The sequence below is a fragment of the Oncorhynchus nerka genome, linkage group LG23 (assembly GCF_034236695.1).
Source record: "Oncorhynchus nerka isolate Pitt River linkage group LG23, Oner_Uvic_2.0, whole genome shotgun sequence".
Classification (NCBI taxonomy): domain Eukaryota; kingdom Metazoa; phylum Chordata; class Actinopteri; order Salmoniformes; family Salmonidae; genus Oncorhynchus; species Oncorhynchus nerka.
In genome coordinates, this window is record NC_088418.1 from 6,569,949 (window position 1) to 6,584,029 (window position 14,081).

The 14,081-nt window shown below is 49.2% G+C and overlaps 1 protein-coding gene across 1 annotated transcript in view; it reads right to left on the bottom strand.

The window, feature by feature from the left end:
- The window catches only part of LOC115107157 (calpain-2 catalytic subunit-like), a 78,176-nt gene that overhangs the window by 36,488 nt on the left and 27,607 nt on the right, over positions 1-14,081 (bottom strand). The window lies entirely within an intron of this gene.

A 14,081-nucleotide genomic window follows, 5' to 3' on the forward strand; every position in this document is an offset into this window, starting at 1 on the left:
AGCCTCCACATTGACTCTGTACCGTAACACCCTGTATATAGCCTCCACATTGACTCTGTGCCGTAACCCCTGTATATAGCCTCCACATTGACTCTGTGCCGTAACCCCTGTATATAGCCTCCACATTGACTCTGTGCCGTAACACCCTGTATATAGCCTCCACATTGACTCTGTACCGGTAACCCCTGTATATAGCCTCCACATTGACTCTGTGCCGTAACACCCTGTATATAGCCTCCACATTGACTCTGTGCCGTAACACCCTGTATATAGCCTCCACATTGACTCTGTACCGTAACACCCCCCTGTATATAGCCTCCACATTGACTCTGTGCCGTAACACCCTGTATATAGCCTCCACATTGACTCTGTGCCGTAACCCCTGTATATAGCCTCCACATTGACTCTGTGCCGTAACCCCTGTATATAGCCTCCACATTGACTCTGTGCCGTAACACCCTGTATATAGCCTCCACATTGACTCTGTACCGTAACCCCTGTATATAGCCTCCACATTGACTCTGTTGACCTGTACCCCCTGTATATAGCCTCCACATTGACTCTGTGCCGTAACCCCTGTATATAGCCTCCACATTGACTCTGTGCCGTAACCCCTGTATATAGCCTCCACATTGACTCTGTGCCGGTACCCCCTGTATATAGCCTCCACATTGACTCTGTACCGTAACCCCTGTATATAGCCTCCACATTGACTCTGTGCCGTAACCCCTGTATATAGCCTCCACATTGACTCTGTACCGTAACACCCTGTATATAGCCTCCACATTGACTCTGTGCCGTAACCCCCTGTATATAGCCTCCACATTGACTCTGTGCCGTAACCCCTGTATATAGCCTCCACATTGACTCTGTGCCGTAACCCCTGTATATAGCCTCCACATTGACTCTGTGCCGTACCCCCTGTATATAGCCTCCACATTGACTCTGTGCCGTAACCCCTGTATATAGCCTCCACATTGACTCTGTGCAGTACCCCTGTATATAGCCTCCACATTGACTCTGTACCGTACCCCCTGTATATAGCCTCCACATTGACTCTGTACCGGTACCCCCTGTATATAGCCTCCACATTGACTCTGTGCCGTACCCCCTGTATATAGCCTCCACATTGACTCTGTGCCGTAACACCCTGTATATAGCCTCCACATTGACTCTGTGCCGTAACACCCTGTATATAGCCTCCACATTGACTCTGTGCCGTAACCCCCTGTATATAGCCTCCACATTGACTCTGTGCCGTAACACCCTGTATATAGCCTCCACATTGACTCTGTACGTAACCCCTGTATATAGCCTCCACATTGACTCTGTACCGTAACACCCTGTATATAGCCTCCACATTGACTCTGTGCCGTAACACCCTGTATATAGCCTCCACATTGACTCTGTGCCGTAACACCCTGTATATAGCCTCCACATTGACTCTGTACCGTAACCCCTGTATATAGCCTCCACATTGACTCTGTGCCGGTACCCCCTGTATATAGCCTCCACATTGACTCTGTGCCGTACCCCCTGTATATAGCCTCCACATTGACTCTGTACCGTAACCCCTGTATATAGCCTCCACATTGACTCTGTACCGTAACCCCTGTATATAGCCTCCACATTGACTCTGTGCCGTAACACCCTGTATATAGCCTCCACATTGACTCTGTACCGTAACCCCCTGTATATAGCCTCCACATTGACTCTGTGCCGTAACACCCTGTATATAGCCTCCACATTGACTCTGTACCGGTAACCCCTGTATATAGCCTCCACATTGACTCTGTACCGTAACACCCCTGTATATAGCCTCCACATTGACTCTGTACCGTACCCCTGTATATAGCCTCCACATTGACTCTGTGCCGTAACCCCTGTATATAGCCTCCACATTGACTCTGTGCCGTAACCCTGTATATAGCCTCCACATTGACTCTGTGCCGTAACCCCTGTATATAGCCTCCACATTGACTCTGTGCCGTAACCCCTGTATATAGCCTCCACATTGACTCTGTGCCGTAACCCCCTGTATATAGCCTCCACATTGACTCTGTGCCGTAACACCCCCTGTATATAGCCTCCACATTGACTCTGTGCCGTAACCCCTGTATATAGCCTCCACATTGACTCTGTGCCGGTAACCCCTGTATATAGCCTCCACATTGACTCTGTGCCGTGACCCCTGTATATAGCCTCCACATTGACTCTGTGCCGTAACCCCTGTATATAGCCTCCACATTGACTCTGTGCCGTAACACCCTGTATATAGCCTCCACATTGACTCTGTGCCGTAACCCCTGTATATAGCCTCCACATTGACTCTGTGCCGTAACACCCTGTATATAGCCTCCACATTGACTCTGTACCGTAACCCCTGTATATAGCCTCCACATTGACTCTGTACCGTAACCCCTGTATATAGCCTCCACATTGACTCTGTACCGTAACCCCTGTATATAGCCTCCACATTGACTCTGTACCGTACCCCCTGTATATAGCCTCCACATTGACTCTGTGCCGTACCCCTGTATATAGCCTCCACATTGACTCTGTGCCGGTACCCCCTGTATATAGCCTCCACATTGACTCTGTACCGTACCCCCTGTATATAGCCTCCACATTGACTCTGTACCGTAACCCCTGTATATAGCCTCCACATTGACTCTGTGCCGTACCCCCTGTATATAGCCTCCACATTGACTCTGTGCCGTACCCCCTGTATATAGCCTCCACATTGACTCTGTGCCGTAACCCCCTGTATATAGCCTCCACATTGACTCTGTACCGTACCCCCTGTATATAGCCTCCACATTGACTCTGTACCGTACCCCCTGTATATAGCCTCCACATTGACTCTGTGCCGTAACCCCTGTATATAGCCTCCACATTGACTCTGTGCCGTAACCCCTGTATATAGCCTCCACATTGACTCTGTGCCGTAACCCCCTGTATATAGCCTCCACATTGACTCTGTGCCGTAACACCCTGTATATAGCCTCCACATTGACTCTGTGCCGTAACACCCTGTATATAGCCTCCACATTGACTCTGTGCCGTAACACCCTGTATATAGCCTCCACATTGACTCTGTGCCGTAACCCCTGTATATAGCCTCCACATTGACTCTGTGCCGTAACCCCTGTATATAGCCTCCACATTGACTCTGTGCCGTAACCCCTGTATATAGCCTCCACATTGACTCTGTGCCGTAACACCCTGTATATAGCCTCCACATTGACTCTGTGCCGTAACCCCTGTATATAGCCTCCACATTGACTCTGTGCCGTAACCCCCTGTATATAGCCTCCACATTGACTCTGTGCCGTAACACCCTGTATATAGCCTCCACATTGACTCTGTACCGTAACACCCTGTATATAGCCTCCACATTGACTCTGTACCGTAACCCCTGTATATAGCCTCCACATTGACTCTGTGCCGTAACACCCTGTATATAGCCTCCACATTGACTCTGTACCGTAACACCCTGTATATAGCCTCCACATTGACTCTGTGCCGTAACCCCCTGTATATAGCCTCCACATTGACTCTGTGCCGTAACACCCTGTATATAGCCTCCACATTGACTCTGTACCGTAACCCCTGTATATAGCCTCCACATTGACTCTGTGCCGTAACACCCTGTATATAGCCTCCACATTGACTCTGTACCGTAACACCCTGTATATAGCCTCCACATTGACTCTGTGCCGTAACACCCTGTATATAGCCTCCACATTGACTCTGTACCGTAACCCCTGTATATAGCCTCCACATTGACTCTGTGCCGTAACCCCTGTATATAGCCTCCACATTGACTCTGTACCGGTACCCCCTGTATATAGCCTCCACATTGACTCTGTGCCGTAACACCCCCTGTATATAGCCTCCACATTGACTCTGTACCGTAACCCCTGTATATAGCCTCCACATTGACTCTGTGCAGTAACACCCTGTATATAGCCTCCACATTGACTCTGTGCCGTAACACCCTGTATATAGCCTCCACATTGACTCTGTGCCGTAACCCCTGTATATAGCCTCCACATTGACTCTGTGCCGTAACACCCTGTATATAGCCTCCACATTGACTCTGTGCCGTACCCCTGTATATAGCCTCCACATTGACTCTGTACCGGTACCCCCTGTATATAGCCTCCACATTGACTCTGTGCCGTAACCCCCTGTATATAGCCTCCACATTGACTCTGTGCCGTAACCCCTGTATATAGCCTCCACATTGACTCTGTGCCGTAACCCCTGTATATAGCCTCCACATTGACTCTGTGCCGTAACCCCTGTATATAGCCTCCACATTGACTCTGTACCGTAACACCCTGTATATAGCCTCCACATTGACTCTGTGCCGTAACCCCTGTATATAGCCTCCACATTGACTCTGTGCCGTAACACCCTGTATATAGCCTCCACATTGACTCTGTGCCGTACCCCCTGTATATAGCCTCCACATTGACTCTGTGCCGTAACACCCTGTATATAGCCTCCACATTGACTCTGTGCCGTAACACCCTGTATATAGCCTCCACATTGACTCTGTGCCGTAACACCCTGTATATAGCCTCCACATTGACTCTGTACCGTAACACCCTGTATATAGCCTCCACATTGACTCTGTGCCGTAACACCCTGTATATAGCCTCCACATTGACTCTGTGCCGTAACACCCTGTATATAGCCTCCACATTGACTCTGTGCCGTAACACCCTGTATATAGCCTCCACATTGACTCTGTGCCGTAACACCCTGTATATAGCCTCCACATTGACTCTGTGCCGTAACACCCTGTATATAGCCTCCACATTGACTCTGTGCCGTAACACCCTGTATATAGCCTCCACATTGACTCTGTGCCGTAACACCCTGTATATAGCCTCCACATTGACTCTGTACCGTAACACCCTGTATATAGCCTCCACATTGACTCTGTGCCGTAACACCCTGTATATAGCCTCCACATTGACTCTGTACCGTAACACCCTGTATATAGCCTCCACATTGACTCTGTGCCGTACCCCCTGTATATAGCCTCCACATTGACTCTGTGCCGTAACACCCTGTATATAGCCTCCACATTGACTCTGTACCGTAACACCCTGTATATAGCCTCCACATTGACTCTGTACCGTAACACCCTGTATATAGCCTCCACATTGACTCTGTACCGTAACCCCTGTATATAGCCTCCACATTGACTCTGTACCGTAACACCCTGTATATAGCCTCCACATTGACTCTGTGCCGTAACCCCTGTATATAGCCTCCACATTGACTCTGTGCCGTAACACCCTGTATATAGCCTCCACATTGACTCTGTGCCGTACCCCCTGTATATAGCCTCCACATTGACTCTGTGCCGTAACCCCCTGTATATAGCCTCCACATTGACTCTGTGCCGTAACCCCTGTATATAGCCTCCACATTGACTCTGTGCCGTAACACCCTGTATATAGCCTCCACATTGACTCTGTGCCGTAACCCCCTGTATATAGCCTCCACATTGACTCTGTGCCGTAACCCCTGTATATAGCCTCCACATTGACTCTGTGCCGTAACACCCTGTATATAGCCTCCACATTGACTCTGTGCCGTAACCCCCTGTATATAGCCTCCACATTGACTCTGTGCCGTAACCCCTGTATATAGCCTCCACATTGACTCTGTGCCGTAACCCCCTGTATATAGCCTCCACATTGACTCTGTGCCGTAACACCCTGTATATAGCCTCCACATTGACTCTGTGCCGTAACACCCTGTATATAGCCTCCACATTGACTCTGTACCGTAACCCCTGTATATAGCCTCCACATTGACTCTGTGCCGTAACACCCTGTATATAGCCTCCACATTGACTCTGTGCCGTAACACCCTGTATATAGCCTCCACATTGACTCTGTGCCGTAACACCCTGTATATAGCCTCCACATTGACTCTGTGCCGTAACACCCTGTATATAGCCTCCACATTGACTCTGTGCCGTAACCCCTGTATATAGCCTCCACATTGACTCTGTACCGTAACCCCTGTATATAGCCTCCACATTGACTCTGTGCCGTAACCCCTGTATATAGCCTCCACATTGACTCTGTACCGTAACACCCTGTATATAGCCTCCACATTGACTCTGTGCCGTAACCCCTGTATATAGCCTCCACATTGACTCTGTGCCGTAACCCCCTGTATATAGCCTCCACATTGACTCTGTGCCGTAACACCCTGTATATAGCCTCCACATTGACTCTGTGCCGTAACACCCTGTATATAGCCTCCACATTGACTCTGTGCCGTAACACCCTGTATATAGCCTCCACATTGACTCTGTGCCGTAACCCCTGTATATAGCCTCCACATTGACTCTGTGCCGTAACACCCTGTATATAGCCTCCACATTGACTCTGTACCGTAACACCCTGTATATAGCCTCCACATTGACTCTGTGCCGTAACACCCTGTATATAGCCTCCACATTGACTCTGTGCCGTAACCCCCTGTATATAGCCTCCACATTGACTCTGTGCCGTAACCCCCTGTATATAGCCTCCACATTGACTCTGTGCCGTAACACCCTGTATATAGCCTCCACATTGACTCTGTGCCGTAACACCCTGTATATAGCCTCCACATTGACTCTGTGCCGTAACCCCTGTATATAGCCTCCACATTGACTCTGTGCCGTAACACCCTGTATATAGCCTCCACATTGACTCTGTGCCGTAACACCCTGTATATAGCCTCCACATTGACTCTGTGCCGTAACCCCTGTATATAGCCTCCACATTGACTCTGTGCCGTAACCCCTGTATATAGCCTCCACATTGACTCTGTGCCGTAACCCCTGTATATAGCCTCCACATTGACTCTGTGCCGTAACCCCTGTATATAGCCTCCACATTGACTCTGTGCCGTAACACCCTGTATATAGCCTCCACATTGACTCTGTGCCGTAACACCCTGTATATAGCCTCCACATTGACTCTGTACCGTAACACCCTGTATATAGCCTCCACATTGACTCTGTGCCGTAACACCCTGTATATAGCCTCCACATTGACTCTGTGCCGTAACACCCTGTATATAGCCTCCACATTGACTCTGTGCCGTAACACCCTGTATATAGCCTCCACATTGACTCTGTGCCGTAACACCCTGTATATAGCCTCCACATTGACTCTGTGCCGTAACACCCTGTATATAGCCTCCACATTGACTCTGTGCCGTAACCCCCTGTATATAGCCTCCACATTGACTCTGTGCCGTAACACCCCTGTATATAGCCTCCACATTGACTCTGTGCCGTAACCCCCTGTATATAGCCTCCACATTGACTCTGTGCCGTAACCCCTGTATATAGCCTCCACATTGACTCTGTGCCGTAACACCCTGTATATAGCCTCCACATTGACTCTGTGCCGTAACCCCTGTATATAGCCTCCACATTGACTCTGTGCCGTAACACCCTGTATATAGCCTCCACATTGACTCTGTGCCGTAACACCCTGTATATAGCCTCCACATTGACTCTGTGCCGTAACACCCTGTATATAGCCTCCACATTGACTCTGTGCCGTAACCCCTGTATATAGCCTCCACATTGACTCTGTGCCGTAACCCCTGTATATAGCCTCCACATTGACTCTGTGCCGTAACCCCTGTATATAGCCTCCACATTGACTCTGTGCCGTAACACCCTGTATATAGCCTCCACATTGACTCTGTACCGTAACCCCTGTATATAGCCTCCACATTGACTCTGTGCCGTAACCCCCTGTATATAGCCTCCACATTGACTCTGTGCCGTAACCCCTGTATATAGCCTCCACATTGACTCTGTGCCGTAACACCCTGTATATAGCCTCCACATTGACTCTGTGCCGTAACCCCTGTATATAGCCTCCACATTGACTCTGTGCCGTAACACCCTGTATATAGCCTCCACATTGACTCTGTGCCGTAACACCCTGTATATAGCCTCCACATTGACTCTGTGCCGTAACACCCTGTATATAGCCTCCACATTGACTCTGTGCCGTAACCCCTGTATATAGCCTCCACATTGACTCTGTGCCGTAACACCCTGTATATAGCCTCCACATTGACTCTGTGCCGTAACACCCTGTATATAGCCTCCACATTGACTCTGTACCGTAACACCCTGTATATAGCCTCCACATTGACTCTGTGCCGTAACCCCCTGTATATAGCCTCCACATTGACTCTGTGCCGTAACCCCCTGTATATAGCCTCCACATTGACTCTGTGCCGTAATACCCCCTGTATATAGCCTCCACATTGACTCTGTACCGTAACCCCTGTATATAGCCTCCACATTGACTCTGTGCCGTAACCCCTGTATATAGCCTCCACATTGACTCTGTGCCGTAACCCCTGTATATAGCCTCCACATTGACTCTGTGCCGTAACCCCTGTATATAGCCTCCACATTGACTCTGTGCCGTAACCCCTGTATATAGCCTCCACATTGACTCTGTGCCGTACACCCTGTATATAGCCTCCACATTGACTCTGTACCGTAACACCCTGTATATAGCCTCCACATTGACTCTGTGCCGTAACACCCTGTATATAGCCTCCACATTGACTCTGTACCGTAACCCCTGTATATAGCCTCCACATTGACTCTGTGCCGTAACACCCTGTATATAGCCTCCACATTGACTCTGTGCCGTAACACCCTGTATATAGCCTCCACATTGACTCTGTGCCGTACCCCCTGTATATAGCCTCCACATTGACTCTGTGCCGTAACACCCTGTATATAGCCTCCACATTGACTCTGTGCCGTAACCCCTGTATATAGCCTCCACATTGACTCTGTGCCGTAACACCCTGTATATAGCCTCCACATTGACTCTGTGCCGTAACACCCTGTATATAGCCTCCACATTGACTCTGTGCCGTAACCCCTGTATATAGCCTCCACATTGACTCTGTGCCGTAACCCCTGTATATAGCCTCCACATTGACTCTGTGCCGGTACCCCCTGTATATAGCCTCCACATTGACTCTGTGCCGTAACACCCTGTATATAGCCTCCACATTGACTCTGTACCGTAACCCCTGTATATAGCCTCCACATTGACTCTGTGCCGTAACCCCTGTATATAGCCTCCACATTGACTCTGTGCCGTAACACCCTGTATATAGCCTCCACATTGACTCTGTGCCGTAACCCCTGTATATAGCCTCCACATTGACTCTGTGCCGTAACACCCTGTATATAGCCTCCACATTGACTCTGTGCCGTAACCCCTGTATATAGCCTCCACATTGACTCTGTGCCGTAACCCCTGTATATAGCCTCCACATTGACTCTGTGCCGTAACACCCTGTATATAGCCTCCACATTGACTCTGTGCCGTAACCCCTGTATATAGCCTCCACATTGACTCTGTGCCGTAACACCCTGTATATAGCCTCCACATTGACTCTGTGCCGTAACACCCTGTATATAGCCTCCACATTGACTCTGTGCCGTAACACCCTGTATATAGCCTCCACATTGACTCTGTACCGTAACACCCTGTATATAGCCTCCACATTGACTCTGTGCCGTAACACCCTGTATATAGCCTCCACATTGACTCTGTGCCGTAACCCCTGTATATAGCCTCCACATTGACTCTGTGCCGTAACACCCTGTATATAGCCTCCACATTGACTCTGTGCCGTAACACCCTGTATATAGCCTCCACATTGACTCTGTGCCGTAACCCCTGTATATAGCCTCCACATTGACTCTGTGCCGTAACACCCTGTATATAGCCTCCACATTGACTCTGTGCCGTAACACCCTGTATATAGCCTCCACATTGACTCTGTGCCGTAACCCCTGTATATAGCCTCCACATTGACTCTGTGCCGTAACACCCTGTATATAGCCTCCACATTGACTCTGTGCCGTAACACCCTGTATATAGCCTCCACATTGACTCTGTGCCGTAACACCCTGTATATAGCCTCCACATTGACTCTGTGCCGTAACCCCTGTATATAGCCTCCACATTGACTCTGTGCCGTAACACCCTGTATATAGCCTCCACATTGACTCTGTGCCGTAATACCCTGTATATAGCCTCCACATTGACTCTGTGCCGTAACCCCTGTATATAGCCTCCACATTGACTCTGTGCCGTAACCCCTGTATATAGCCTCCACATTGACTCTGTGCCGTAATACCCTGTATATAGCCTCCACATTGACTCTGTGCCGTATTACCCTGTATATAGCCTCCACATTGACTCTGTGCCGTAACACCCTGTATATAGCCTCCACATTGACTCTGTGCCGTAACACCCTGTATATAGCCTCCACATTGACTCTGTGCCGTAACCCCCTGTATATAGCCTCCACATTGACTCTGTGCCGTAACACCCTGTATATAGCCTCCACATTGACTCTGTGCCGTAACCCCTGTATATAGCCTCCACATTGACTCTGTGCCGTAACACCCTGTATATAGCCTCCACATTGACTCTGTGCCGTAACACCCTGTATATAGCCTCCACATTGACTCTGTACCGTAACACCCTGTATATAGCCTCCACATTGACTCTGTGCCGTAACCCCTGTATATAGCCTCCACATTGACTCTGTGCCGTAACCCCTGTATATAGCCTCCACATTGACTCTGTGCCGTAACACCCTGTATATAGCCTCCACATTGACTCTGTGCCGTAACACCCTGTATATAGCCTCCACATTGACTCTGTACCGTAACACCCTGTATATAGCCTCCACATTGACTCTGTGCCGTAACACCCTGTATATAGCCTCCACATTGACTCTGTGCCGTAACCCCTGTATATAGCCTCCACATTGACTCTGTGCCGTAACCCCCTGTATATAGCCTCCACATTGACTCTGTGCCGTAACCCCTGTATATAGCCTCCACATTGACTCTGTGCCGTAACACCCTGTATATAGCCTCCACATTGACTCTGTGCCGTAACACCCTGTATATAGCCTCCACATTGACTCTGTGCCGTAACACCCTGTATATAGCCTCCACATTGACTCTGTGCCGTAACCCCCTGTATATAGCCTCCACATTGACTCTGTACCGGTAACCCCCTGTATATAGCCTCCACATTGACTCTGTGCCGTAACACCCTGTATATAGCCTCCACATTGACTCTGTGCCGTACCCCTGTATATAGCCTCCACATTGACTCTGTGCCGTACCCCTGTATATAGCCTCCACATTGACTCTGTGCCGTAACCCCTGTATATAGCCTCCACATTGACTCTGTGCCGTAACACCCTGTATATAGCCTCCACATTGACTCTGTGCCGTAACCCCTGTATATAGCCTCCACATTGACTCTGTGCCGTAACCCCTGTATATAGCCTCCACATTGACTCTGTACCGTAACACCCTGTATATAGCCTCCACATTGACTCTGTGCCGTAACCCCTGTATATAGCCTCCACATTGACTCTGTGCCGTACCCCTGTATATAGCCTCCACATTGACTCTGTACCGTAACACCCTGTATATAGCCTCCACATTGACTCTGTACCGTAACACCCTGTATATAGCCTCCACATTGACTCTGTACCGTAACACCCTGTATATAGCCTCCACATTGACTCTGTGCCGTAACACCCTGTATATAGCCTCCACATTGACTCTGTGCCGTAACCCCTGTATATAGCCTCCACATTGACTCTGTGCCGTAACACCCTGTATATAGCCTCCACATTGACTCTGTGCCGTAACACCCTGTATATAGCCTCCACATTGACTCTGTGCCGTAACCCCCTGTATATAGCCTCCACATTGACTCTGTGCCGTAACACCCTGTATATAGCCTCCACATTGACTCTGTGCCGTAACCCCTGTATATAGCCTCCACATTGACTCTGTGCCGTAACCCCTGTATATAGCCTCCACATTGACTCTGTGCCGTAACACCCTGTATATAGCCTCCACATTGACTCTGTGCCGTAACCCCCTGTATATAGCCTCCACATTGACTCTGTACCGTAACACCCTGTATATAGCCTCCACATTGACTCTGTGCCGTAACACCCTGTATATAGCCTCCACATTGACTCTGTGCCGTAACCCCTGTATATAGCCTCCACATTGACTCTGTGCCGTAACCCCTGTATATAGCCTCCACATTGACTCTGTGCCGTAACACCCTGTATATAGCCTCCACATTGACTCTGTGCCGTAACCCCTGTATATAGCCTCCACATTGACTCTGTGCCGTAACACCCTGTATATAGCCTCCACATTGACTCTGTACCGTAACCCCCTGTATATAGCCTCCACATTGACTCTGTGCCGTAACACCCTGTATATAGCCTCCACATTGACTCTGTGCCGTAATACCCTGTATATAGCCTCCACATTGACTCTGTACCGTAACCCCTGTATATAGCCTCCACATTGACTCTGTGCCGTAACACCCTGTATATAGCCTCCACATTGACTCTGTGCCGTAACACCCTGTATATAGCCTCCACATTGACTCTGTACCGTAACCCCCTGTATATAGCCTCCACATTGACTCTGTGCCGTAACCCCTGTATATAGCCTCCACATTGACTCTGTGCCGTAATACCCTGTATATAGCCTCCACATTGACTCTGTGCCGTAACCCCTGTATATAGCCTCCACATTGACTCTGTGCCGTAACACCCTGTATATAGCCTCCACATTGACTCTGTACCGTAACACCCTGTATATAGCCTCCACATTGACTCTGTGCCGTAACACCCTGTATATAGCCTCCACATTGACTCTGTGCCGTACCCCCTGTATATAGCCTCCACATTGACTCTGTGCCGTAACCCCCTGTATATAGCCTCCACATTGACTCTGTGCCGTAACCCCTGTATATAGCCTCCACATTGACTCTGTGCCGTACCCCTGTATATAGCCTCCACATTGACTCTGTGCCGTAACACCCTGTATATAGCCTCCACATTGACTCTGTGCCGTAACACCCTGTATATAGCCTCCACATTGACTCTGTGCCGTAACACCCTGTATATAGCCTCCACATTGACTCTGTGCCGTAACCCCTGTATATAGCCTCCACATTGACTCTGTGCCCGTACCCCTGTATATAGCCTCCACATTGACTCTGTGCCGGTACCCCCTGTATATAGCCTCCACATTGACTCTGTGCCGTAACCCCTGTATATAGCCTCCACATTGACTCTGTGCCGTAACACCCTGTATATAGCCTCCACATTGACTCTGTGCCGTAATACCCTGTATATAGCCTCCACATTGACTCTGTGCCGTAACCCCCTGTATATAGCCTCCACATTGACTCTGTGCCGTAATACCCCCTGTATATAGCCTCCACATTGACTCTGTGCCGTAACACCCTGTATATAGCCTCCACATTGACTCTGTGCCGTACCCCCTGTATATAGCCTCCACATTGACTCTGTGCCGTAACCCCTGTATATAGCCTCCACATTGACTCTGTGCCGTAACACCCTGTATATAGCCTCCACATTGACTCTGTGTGCCGTAACCCCCTGTATATAGCCTCCACATTGACTCTGTGCCGTAACCCCTGTATATAGCCTCCACATTGACTCTGTGCCGTACCCCCTGTATATAGCCTCCACATTGACTCTGTACCGTAACCCCTGTATATAGCCTCCACATTGACTCTGTGCCGTAACCCCTGTATATAGCCTCCACATTGACTCTGTGCCGTAATACCCTGTATATAGCCTCCACATTGACTCTGTGCCGTAACCCCTGTATATAGCCTCCACATTGACTCTGTACCGTAACCCCTGTATATAGCCTCCACATTGACTCTGTGCCGTACCCCTGTATATAGCCTCCACATTGACTCTGTGCCGTAACCCTGTATATAGCCTCCACATTGACTCTGTGCCGTAACACCCTGTATATAGCCTCCACATTGACTCTGTACCGTAACCCCTGTATATAGCCTCCACATTGACTCTGTGCCGTAATACCCTGTATATAGCCTCCACATTGACTCTGTGCCGTAATACCCTGTATATAGCCTCCACATTGACTCTGTGCCGTA